The 10,974-nt window shown below is 33.0% G+C and overlaps 1 long non-coding RNA gene across 1 annotated transcript in view; it reads right to left on the reverse strand.

Annotated features, from left to right (window-relative positions):
* The window catches only part of LOC105319922 (uncharacterized), a 30,546-nt gene extending 30,067 nt beyond the window's left edge, over positions 1-479 (reverse strand). The window contains exon 1 of the long non-coding RNA XR_010713450.1: positions 360-479. This is a non-coding gene — a long non-coding RNA (uncharacterized lncRNA). The remainder of the gene's footprint in view (positions 1-359) is intronic.
* Positions 480-10,974: the final 10,495 nt, after the last annotated feature.

The raw sequence follows: 10,974 nt of genomic DNA on the forward strand, positions 1-10,974 counted from the left end.
TAACTTTTTATAATCAGTTTATTAATTAGTTAAACAAAGTTGTTAATATAAACAATAAAACGCTTTTTTGATGATTCATGCGGGTTATGAAGGTAGCGATCATTGCAGGAAATGTGTTAGCGGGTAATGTATTTTTCCTGCAATGTCGCTACCTTCATATCCTGAATGAAGCACCAAAGAAAGCATTTCATTGTTTAAATTAATAGATAACGAAAAAAATGTGTATGTATATATATATATATATATATATATATATATATATATATATATATATATATACATACACACATCCCACATCACCAGCTTCCTATTAAACGTACACCCTAACACGATCACCTTAGTATAAAGGAAGAACATACCTGATATCTCTCCATTTTTCTGTCTCCTTCCAGTCCCCGGGGTCATTTAAATTACCACTGACTTAACGAGCTCAAATGTCAAAGCATTCATGGGCATGATCCTCAAGTCTGATTTAAGAGCCTGCAAATTATACCGCTTTATTATGTATCACCAATCAATAGGTACGACAGCCCACTAACAGTGTCATTAAATCAACGCACGATCCTTTGGTTATCGAGCAGATTCGGGTTGGGTTTACAGTCGAAACAAGGGACGGTTTTCGTTTTAAATTCTTTAAAACAAGCTGTGAAATACATTGATTCCCCACATTAAATCAATCTCTGCACGCAACATTCTTTCTCAAAGATAATATTTGCTGCGGCGTGGAAATAAATACATAGCAAGTGTTCTGATTTACTTGTTTATAAGGGTCCAACGGAAGACCCTCTTTTTATTCTACGGTTTCTTTTTTTTTTTTTTTTTTTTACTTTTTATGTTTTGTTTTTTTTTTCTGATTTTTAGGAGCGTTATTTCTCAGAAAACTTACGACTGATTTGCACCAAATTTTCAGGACTTATAAAACTTAATAGTCGCTATAGATAATTAAACTTTCAAATGATGACGTCACTTCCGGTTGACGATTTTGTAAATTTTTAAGGGTCATATAGTCCATGCATCTCCTCCGAAACTGATTAGATCAAAGCCTGAAATTTTTAGTGATTGTAGACTAATGTTTGTAGATGTCCCTCCATGCTTCCAAAGAGAAAAATGCAAAAGGCCTCGAAACTCGTCTGAACCTGAAAATTAGCACCAAATTGTGTCACTAGATTTGTGCATATTTTCTATAACATCTTTTAAAGTTAAAACATTTTGTTTTAGACATGTAATGCAAAAGTTGTTCAAATTTATGCGGCCTATAATTTGATATCAGTCAAAAGCAGCTGGTTCCTGAAATTCGGGGCCAAGAGGTCTCTAAAATCTTACCCTTAAAAATGTCTTGGTGGCCCCAGTAAGAAGTTTAGGGGTCGGCCCCTAAAACATATGTGTTTGGATATCTTTGTTGATTAAATTGTATTTATATTTACCAGACCTTTTATTTTAAATCATGAAAAAAGGACAGGCCCTAAAATAAGGGACCAAAAGGGCTCTTAAGTCTTTTTATAATAACTTTTAAAGGGATAATTTGTCATTTATCATACAAGCAAAAATAACAGTTTATTAAGCTTCTTTTAAAACTCAGAGATATAGGGGTTTAAAAATTGATTTTTCCGGAAATTTTGATACCGCATTTGTGGTTAAGGTTGTCCACCCATAACTATTATATTTCATATCTAATAGACTGCAAGTTTATTAAGTATTTTCAGAAAATGATTTTTTTTTTAATTTTCCTAAAGGACAGACAACTCTTTTACAAAAAAGTTTTATGGCAAAAAGTTCATTTAATTGACTACATACATACACCCAAGTTTGGTTTATGTGAACTTCATCATAATAGCTTCAAAATTTGTATTTGATGTAGTATAGATCAATCAAAATTGTTAAATTCACCTTAGTTATAGATGGACTACCTTTAGAATATAATGTTATATTAACAATAAAATAAACTCTTACATAAAAAATTCGAAAATTGTTTAGTCATACTTAAACAGATTTTTTGGATTTGTTTTTGCAAAGTCGCTCTTGAAATTGATTAAGTTTTTGTTAAAGCGTTCTTAGAATTATTCTGATTTTGTTAACTCGTACCAAGAATAATTCTTTTTTTTTTAGTAACTTATGTTATTGGTATAAGAACTCTGCTTCTTAAAGGCACTTCTAGCTTTATTTTCGACATTAACGGAAGACCCTCTTGTTGTTTTACAACGGACTTTGCTCTGGTTATGAATATTTTGTGGAGTTCTGAACGTGCGAGAAAGGAATGTCCAATTAACCCCAACAAACAAATCAAATACAAGTCGTCAACTTGATCCATAGCCGTAAGCACAATGACTACTCTCAAATATCTATTTTTATACAGTACAGTACCGATCAGACCAAACCTAACACCAGAGTAAACCCCAACTGAACTCCGATTTTACTTTTTGGGTTTACTTGGGGTTTACTCTGGGTTTACTTTTTAAAAGGGGTTTACTTTGGGTATACTCGGGGTTTACTCTGGGTATTTTGAAATTGCTTTTGAGGTGTCAACTGTATGCACTGAAGTGTGAAGCAGACTAGTATTTTAATCTTACTATCCTACTGCCTGTAATTCCTACCCCTTGTATATTCCGAATACACAGCGTCTGCTTTCAGGCGTATACTTCTGGCCGGGTTTACTTTCTGTGTCCGCTCTGTGTCTACTTTGGTTTTACTCTGGGTCCACTCTAGTAAACCCAAAGTAAACCCAGGGTTTAGTTGGGTTTACTTTCTGTTAGGTTGTGTCTGATCGGTACTGTATATAGGCTTTTGGATTTATAATGATAACTTCGCACATAAAAGATCAGACAGTGTCATTCAAGGCAATAATCAGTGCTTATTGTATGCAAAAACTTGTAGGGGACGGTGGTAGCAATTAGTCAAATGTTATTTGATTTACCCGAGCATGCATAATCTTGTTTCCAGCCGTGTCGTATGTGTGGATTTAAACCAATCGGATGTCTTGTTTCTGTCATGTTCAATTAAAGGATGATGAGGAGAAACCACGCTTAATTTGATCGGTGATTTTTTTTTGTGTATGTGTGCACTTTATGGCATGCTGGTCACACTATTTCTTCCCAGAGTTTGATAAAATATTCTACTTTACCTACTGACACTTGTGACTATTGTAGTCTTATTGTATGTCAGTGCGCTAACTCGTTTTAACTGGTAACGGCTATGGATTAATTGGACGACTTGTATTTTTTCAGTGGGTTTAATTAGACATTACTTCCACGCACGTTAAGAACTCTAGTGATGAAACGTTATTGAATGTGAAAAAAAGAACAGTAAACGGTAACCGAGGTTGTTAAAAGGGTAAGTTTATTCTGATTGTGTTATGTTACATTTGAAAATAGTTGTAACATGTAATAAGTCAGTTTTCTTTTAATATTTATCGACAACGCTACACAGGTAAATCAACATTTGAACGAGTTTAATATACTCATCACCGCTTCGGAAATAGTAATTTGAATGAAACCAATTAATGAAAGCAATGGCGAAACGTACGCCAGAGTGTCGGGAAAAGTTTGTTAGAAAGTAAAACTAACTCCCACTTTTTACAATTTCCTATTCAATTTTACAACATGCAGGTTAAAAATGGAAGGTATTTTTGGGGGAGGGGTCCTTTTTTTCATTAAACAATGATGTCGAAGAGTCTAGAATATTCAACATTATGAACAAAATCGTCATGGGCAACAGTGTCGGGTTTTTTTTTTAAACTGCCGATGCGTTGCCAACCAAAGACGACGACTCATGACTATATTTAGATGTTGATCTGTCCTCACGGAGTCAAGATATAGAATTACTGCGCCTCTATGAACAATACACGAAGGTCGTTTTTTGTACTACCTGCACTACCAATTAATTCATGCAGAAACACAAAAAAAACAGGAAAAACCAATACGTTTTATTTGAAAAATCAAGTCATCGAAAAAAATAGTCACAGGCCAAAATCAATCTTTAAGCAAGTCCTTAAGGAAGGAGTCTTTTCTGGTTTTTGACTTGTCAAACGTAAATTTGATTAATTGTTTATTAAATCAAGATGAAAGGAAGCTGAAATAGTATATTTTTCTTTCTTTTGATTATCATACAAGATGGCATTGAAAAAGTAGTCAATGTTTAAAATCTAACAAGAACTATATTTTTGACGTAATATTGGCGTAGGAAAATATCGCATGTTTCGCAATTTAGAATTGCTAAAGATTAATGTGTCTGTTCTAGCATTTTAAAAACAATGACATTAATGCTGGATTTTTTTTTTAATGTGAACTAATGATATGATACTTGGATTTAAGAATATTTTTTTCAAATAGGATTTGTCTATCAAATTTCATTTTTATGAGCTTTTTAAAGCGCCAATTCTATACATTGATTTTGGTGAAAAAAACATTAAAATCAGGTTTTCTCTCGTATTAAATGGTCATTATATTAGCTTTTCTGTCAATTTATATTTTTATATAAAGTTTTCATAATACATAAAAGCAGAATTATTTTTTTATTTAAAGCATAAAAATTGATAAAAATTTCTTCAAAAATTAAATTTTTTTTTAGAGGAAATGCGGGCTAAGCAATATCGATTTTAGTATAAATCCTTTTTCTCCAGATATGCATTATTCTTGAGACTCATTTAATTTTGGCTAGATATTTTTTAGGTCGATTATGCCGAAATTGTATTCTAGTCTTTCGATACAACTTATTGTTGCTCTCAGGCACAAACTTTACTTTTTATGATCTGTCTCCTTTCTTTTGATATTTATGTACATACATGAAACTTATTTTAATTTGTACATGTTTTTTATTGTGCCTTTTGTTCGTCGTCATTTATTGCATCATTCAATAAATGACCATTTCTATTCTCTAAAGAGGAGTTATGTTTTATATCGATGGTGGTGGTAAGGCAAGCAGACATACATTTAATCCAATTAAGTATTATAAGTTGATAGACATTTTAATATTCTATCATTTCAGTGATGAATAGAATCTTCAAATTAAAACAAATGTCTACAGAACCACAAAAAGCTACACTTACTTTTAATCTTTTATCATCTTTTACGTTGAGGAAAAAGGTAGTGACCTTGACCTGACCCTTATGTAAAAACCAAAAGGTCAAATTTGATTAAACTGATAGAATCATTTGGTAATATGATCCGTTTGACATTGTCAAAATTTCATGAATTTCTGATTATAAGGAGTATGTTTTATAACGAGAAGACTCCTTTCTTAAAGGTGACTTTAAGGTGGCTTAAAGGATATACAATCTTTAAGCTACCTTTATGTCACCTTTAAGCTTAGCTTATATGCCCTTAATGTCCAAACTTCTTTATGTCACCTTAAAGTCATCTTTAAGGTCAAGATCTAGTAAATGATTCCAGACCTTCTTTTTGGTGCTAGACCATTATGACGTCATAATTGATTTCGTGAATTTTTCCCGTATTTTACGGCATTAAGGAATTCTGTAGAAAATAAAACGATATTTTGACATTCTATATTTAATCACGGGAAAGTACTCTCGGTAACTTTATTCTTTTTGACATCATTTTAAGAGATCAGGAGCTTGTTAAATGCCGTTTTTGTAAAGACAGTAGGCATTCTATTATATTTCATTAGTCAAAAATGGACAAAACTTTGATATTAGTTTTATTCTTCATATTTCCAATAAAATGATTGTTCAAAACATTATTTTTTATTGTGTTAACCACAAAATGTAGCCCCGGTACACAATATGAAATAAAGATATTGTTATGAAGCATCATTAAAAGAATTTATATATTAAATTTCAAAAACCTGTAGGCACCTTTCATTTACTAGATCTTGACCTTAAGCCAACTTTAAACATCTTTTAGTGGTATTTACGCTCCCTTTAAGTTGTCTTTACACCATATTTTATTTCCCTTTTAGTCAAGTTTGATCAGGCTGAACAAATTTAGGTTGAATGCATAAATTAAATGCAAAAGCTCTTTTATAGGGAAGGGAGGGGTGATTCGAGTGATATAATTTCCGAGGAAGAGGGGATGGTCCAGGCGGTTTTAATTGTCGCTTCATTGAACACAGATCGCTATCATCAAGACCGCTCCAATGGACACAGATTGCCGTTATAAAATTCTTAAATATTTTTTTTTTAATTTCAAAATTATTGTAGAGGGAAATCATATTAAAGTATGTTTGATTTCTATTATAAAGTACCGGATGAAAGCTAAAGCGCTCTCTCTCTCTCGTAGATCATCCGGTTATTGAACAGAATTAGAAAATGAATAATGCATGATTGAATTTAATAATCGGTTTAAGATATGTATTTTTTTTTTCAATTTTAATTATTTCAAGGTCTAATTTTAGATCTTCTAGATACATGTTAAAGATGAAATGACTCTCAACTGCCTTTGTTATATCGGGCGGGATATTACTACTTTGTTTGTCTAGATATAGTTTTGTTCGTTTGTGTATATCTAATTAGAGCCTATTGTTTGTCAAGCGTAAGAAAACCCCTGGAACTAACACAGAATATACAAGATATACACAACAGGTGTGTCATGTGTCGAGGTGCACGTCAGGGTTTCTTAAGTCGTTGAAATCTTAGTATGTACGTGTATGCGATAAGTCTAGTGAATGAAAGTTTATTAGGTCTTTTCACCTTACAGGTGAAATACCTCTTGTTTTCTTTATGTTTTTTATTCTTCTTTTTCTTCTTTTCCATTTACCACGGAGTCACTTTTTTGTTTTTAGTGTTATCCAAACAACTCAAACTTCATGTAATTGCTCATTAAAAGTTATGATACCAATTGACCTTGTGTCAAAAAACTCCCAGAACTTACAGAGTTACTGCCCTTTGAGAAGGAAATGCATGTTATGGCTACTCCTCTGAAACCATAAGAGATAGAGACTTGGAACTTTAACCAACGTCTTAAGTAAAATTAGAGGGTTCTTCAATCTATTCATACCGAAAGGATCCGAAGCCAGAACTTTTACCAATGTCTTTAGTTCAATTAGAGGGTTCTTCAATGTATTCATGCCGAAAGGATCCGAAGCCCCATTCTAGTAGTTATTGCCCCTGAAAGTATTGAAATTTCTATTAAATCACTTCCAACTTATTTTTATTACTTATCATAGAGACTTCGGATCACTTGGGATTGAAGCGTCTACCTTGGTCAAACAAAATGACATAAAGGTCAAAGTCAATTAGAAATCTCTTAATTAATGAGTTTTTAGATCTCTTTTGTTTAGGGGTGTAGAGAAAAAAATTTCATGGACGTAGTGGGACACCTTAAGACATTTAAAAATATAGCCCCTTGGCTCACACTTTTGAATTATTACAGAGTTGTTGCCCCTATTATACTAAATGCTTTTTATCGCTACTCCTCTGAAACCATAAGATATAGAGACTTGGAACTTTTACCAATGCATTCAGTACATCTAGAGGGTTCTTCACTCTATTCATATCGAATGGATCTGAGGTCCCCTTATAGCAGTTATTGCCCTGAAAGTATTGAAACTTCGATAAAATCACTTGAAACTTTTTAATTACTTATCATAGAGACTTCAGACTACTTTGTTTGGGAGCGTCTGCCTTGGCCAAACAAACTGACATATAGGTCAAAGGTCAGTGTCATTTAAAAATCTATTAATTAATGAATTTTCATCTTTTGAAATACAGAATTATAGTAAGGGTATCAATAGCTTGCTGGATTTCGCAATAAGGCATTCAACTGGGTCAGCCAGGTATCATATCAAGTCCTGTAGTTACTCAAGTGGAAGGTGTTCTTACAGTCAACCCATTCATTTTATACAAAGACAACTAGCCTCTAGAACATTCTTTTCTATTGTTAGGTTAACTGCTAATATGATTGTGTAAAGAATATTGTCTTGGCTCAGTTTTGTTCAGAGTAAATGGAAACAAATTCAGAAAAGTAATTTAATAAATGTTCTCATGGAATTCTTAAAGAAATGGCTTGAAATTAAAAAAAAAAAATCTCTTTAAAATCATTTATCATTTTATGGCTTTGTGGTTTTTCCATTTTAAAGTACAACATACATCATAAGTATAATATTTTTTTGTATATCTTGTAAAGCAATCTAGCATTTCATTAAAAATATTAAGGTGGAAAGACCTCTAATTGTTCAAGAACAATTAGCCTACCAGTTTACATTATACATGTAAATACATCACCAGTAATCGGTAATATTGTTAGTTATAGAATTGAAAGTTTAAAAATCATGTATACAATCAAATTTTGAAACATAGCCTATATCATTTTATTTGTTAATATAGATCTGTTGTAAATTTATATTAATCAATATTATTAAAATTATACATGCTGGAACGGCGCCGTGATCATGAAAACCGGGAAATTGCGTAGAACTAATACCCAATAGTTTCAATGCATTAAAAAAAATAATTTCATCTTCTTCCTTGCATTTCATTTAGCTAGGAATTAGATGAACGTTTATCTACCCATTTTAGATTTATTAACTATGAGTACTTTTAAACATACCATTTAGGTATAAATATATTTTTATTCACTGAAGACTACGTCCCGAATTGCACTCTAAATACATGCATGCATGCAATTTATAATTAGATATAACTGATTGATACCTTTTCTGTCATAAAGTTAATACATTTTGTTGGTAAATTAAGCACAATATTGAATTTAAAAAAAACAAAAACAAAACTAGTGGCTTAAAGGTGATTTAAAGGTGGCTTTAATAAGTTTGGATATTAAAGACCTATAAGTTGTCCTTAAAAGTGACTTAAAGGTGGCTAAAAGATAGTATTTAAGCTGCCTTTAAGCCATCTTTACGCCTTCTTTGTCACCTATAAGCAAAACATATAGCTTAAAGGTGGCTTAAAGATAACATATAAAATACCTTTAAGCACTTTTAAGTTATCTTTAAGGAGATCTTAAAGATGGTCATTCATCCTGTGAGTATTGCAGAAACTTAAAACGACTCTGATTTACTCAGACGTTATATTCATAGTTCGCTTTCCTTTTCTTTAAAATGACACACACACACACACTCTCTTTCTCTCTCTCTCTCTCTCTCTGCCTTAAATCACTTCAAAGTGTGGATTTCAAACAACACCGGTAGCATCTGTTTGGGGAATATAGCCGGGTAGGACAGACTGGCACAATTTTTAAAATCTTAATCCCCTGGGGGGATGGAACCACCAATTGCCAACGTTTAACAAATGTGTCCGACGGTATTGATTTTCATCTCTTGGCCTCCATATTTTTTGCAGTGGGAGTGGGATGGGCACCCAATACTATACTAACAAAAATATAACCACGCTATTAATTGATCAATTGGAGCGTAATGATGATTTTGTTATTTGTGATGGGGATATGATTAAAAATAAAGCACAAGATCATGTTTAGATGTTTTTATTGATATATGATTTGATCATTGATATGTTTATGCGAGTGTAGCACGCGGGAATCCATGTGGGTTTTTAGGTCACCTGAGTCACTCAGGTGACCTATTGCAATTGGTCTTCGTCCGTCGTCGTGCGTTAACAATTTTACATTTTAAACTTCTTCTTGAAAACTACCAGGCCAATCGTTACCATTTTTGGTGTGAGGCATCTAAATTGTGAAATTTATGGCTCTACCACCCCTGGGGGTGCCACGGGCGGGGCCAAATATGCATAAAAAGCTACATTTTCAAAAATCTTCTTCTCTACTTCCACACATGTGAGGAAAAAACTGAATGCATGGTTATGATGTGCATGAGGCCCTCTACAAAAATTGTGAAATTTATGGCCCCTTGGTCAGGGGTTCTGGCTCTAGGGTGGGGCCAATACGGCCATATAGTAAAAATGTATTAAATCTTAGAAAATCTTCTTCTCTACTACCATATATATTTGTTAAAAACTAAATGCATGATTATGATGTCCATGAAGCCCTCTTCCTAAATTGTAAAATTCATGACCCCTGGGTCATGGGTTCAGGCTCTAGGGTGGGGCCAATATGGCCAAATAGTAAAATGTATTAAATCTTAGAAAATCTGCTTCTCTACTATCATATATGTTTGTTAAAAACTAAATGCATTATAATGATGTCCATGAAGCCCTCAACCTAAATTGTGAAATTCATGACCCCTCGGTCAGGGGTTCAGGCTCTAGGGTGGGGCCAATATGGCCATATAGTAAAAATGTATTAAATCTTAGAAAATCTTCTTATCTACTCCCATATATATTTGTTAAAAACTAATTGCATGGTTATGATGTCCATGAAGCCCTCTACCTTAATTGTGAAATTCATGACCCCTGGGTCAGGGGTTCAGGCTCTAGGGTGGGGCCGATATGGCCATATAGTAAAAATGTATTAAATCTTAGAAAATCTTCTTCTCTACTCCCATAAATATTTGTTAAAAACTAAATGCATGATTATGATGTCCATGAGGGTCTCTACTAAAATTGTGAAATTCATGACCCCTTTGTTAGGTGTTCATGCTCTAGGGTGGGGCCAATATGGCCATATAGTAAAAGATGATTTAAATTTTAAGAAATCTTCTTCTCTACTCCCACACATGTGGGCAAAAAACTGAATACAAGGTTATAATATCCACAATCTCCTTTACCTAAATTGTGAAATTTATGGCCCCTGGGTGGGGGGTTCAGGACATGAGGGGGGCAATATGGCAATAAAGTGTTAATGCATATAATGTTTAAAAATCTTTTCTATTCTCACACATCTGTATAAAAAAACTGACTAATGATTATGTTTACCAGGAGGTCCTCTACTGAAATTTTAATTTTCATGTCCCCTGGGGTATGGGTTTTGACTCTAGGGCAGGGCCAAAAAGGATGTATAGATGTTAATGCATATAACGTTAAAAAATTGTCTTCTTTACTCCCACACACCTGAAAGGAAAACTAAATTCATTATTTTGTAGACCAGATCTTTTAGTTTTTCACCAAAATTATAGGTTTCACAGTTCTTTTTGAATTAAATGTGGTTGTCATTA

Source organism: Magallana gigas, chromosome 1 (assembly GCF_963853765.1).
Source record: "Magallana gigas chromosome 1, xbMagGiga1.1, whole genome shotgun sequence".
NCBI lineage: Eukaryota > Metazoa > Mollusca > Bivalvia > Ostreida > Ostreidae > Magallana > Magallana gigas.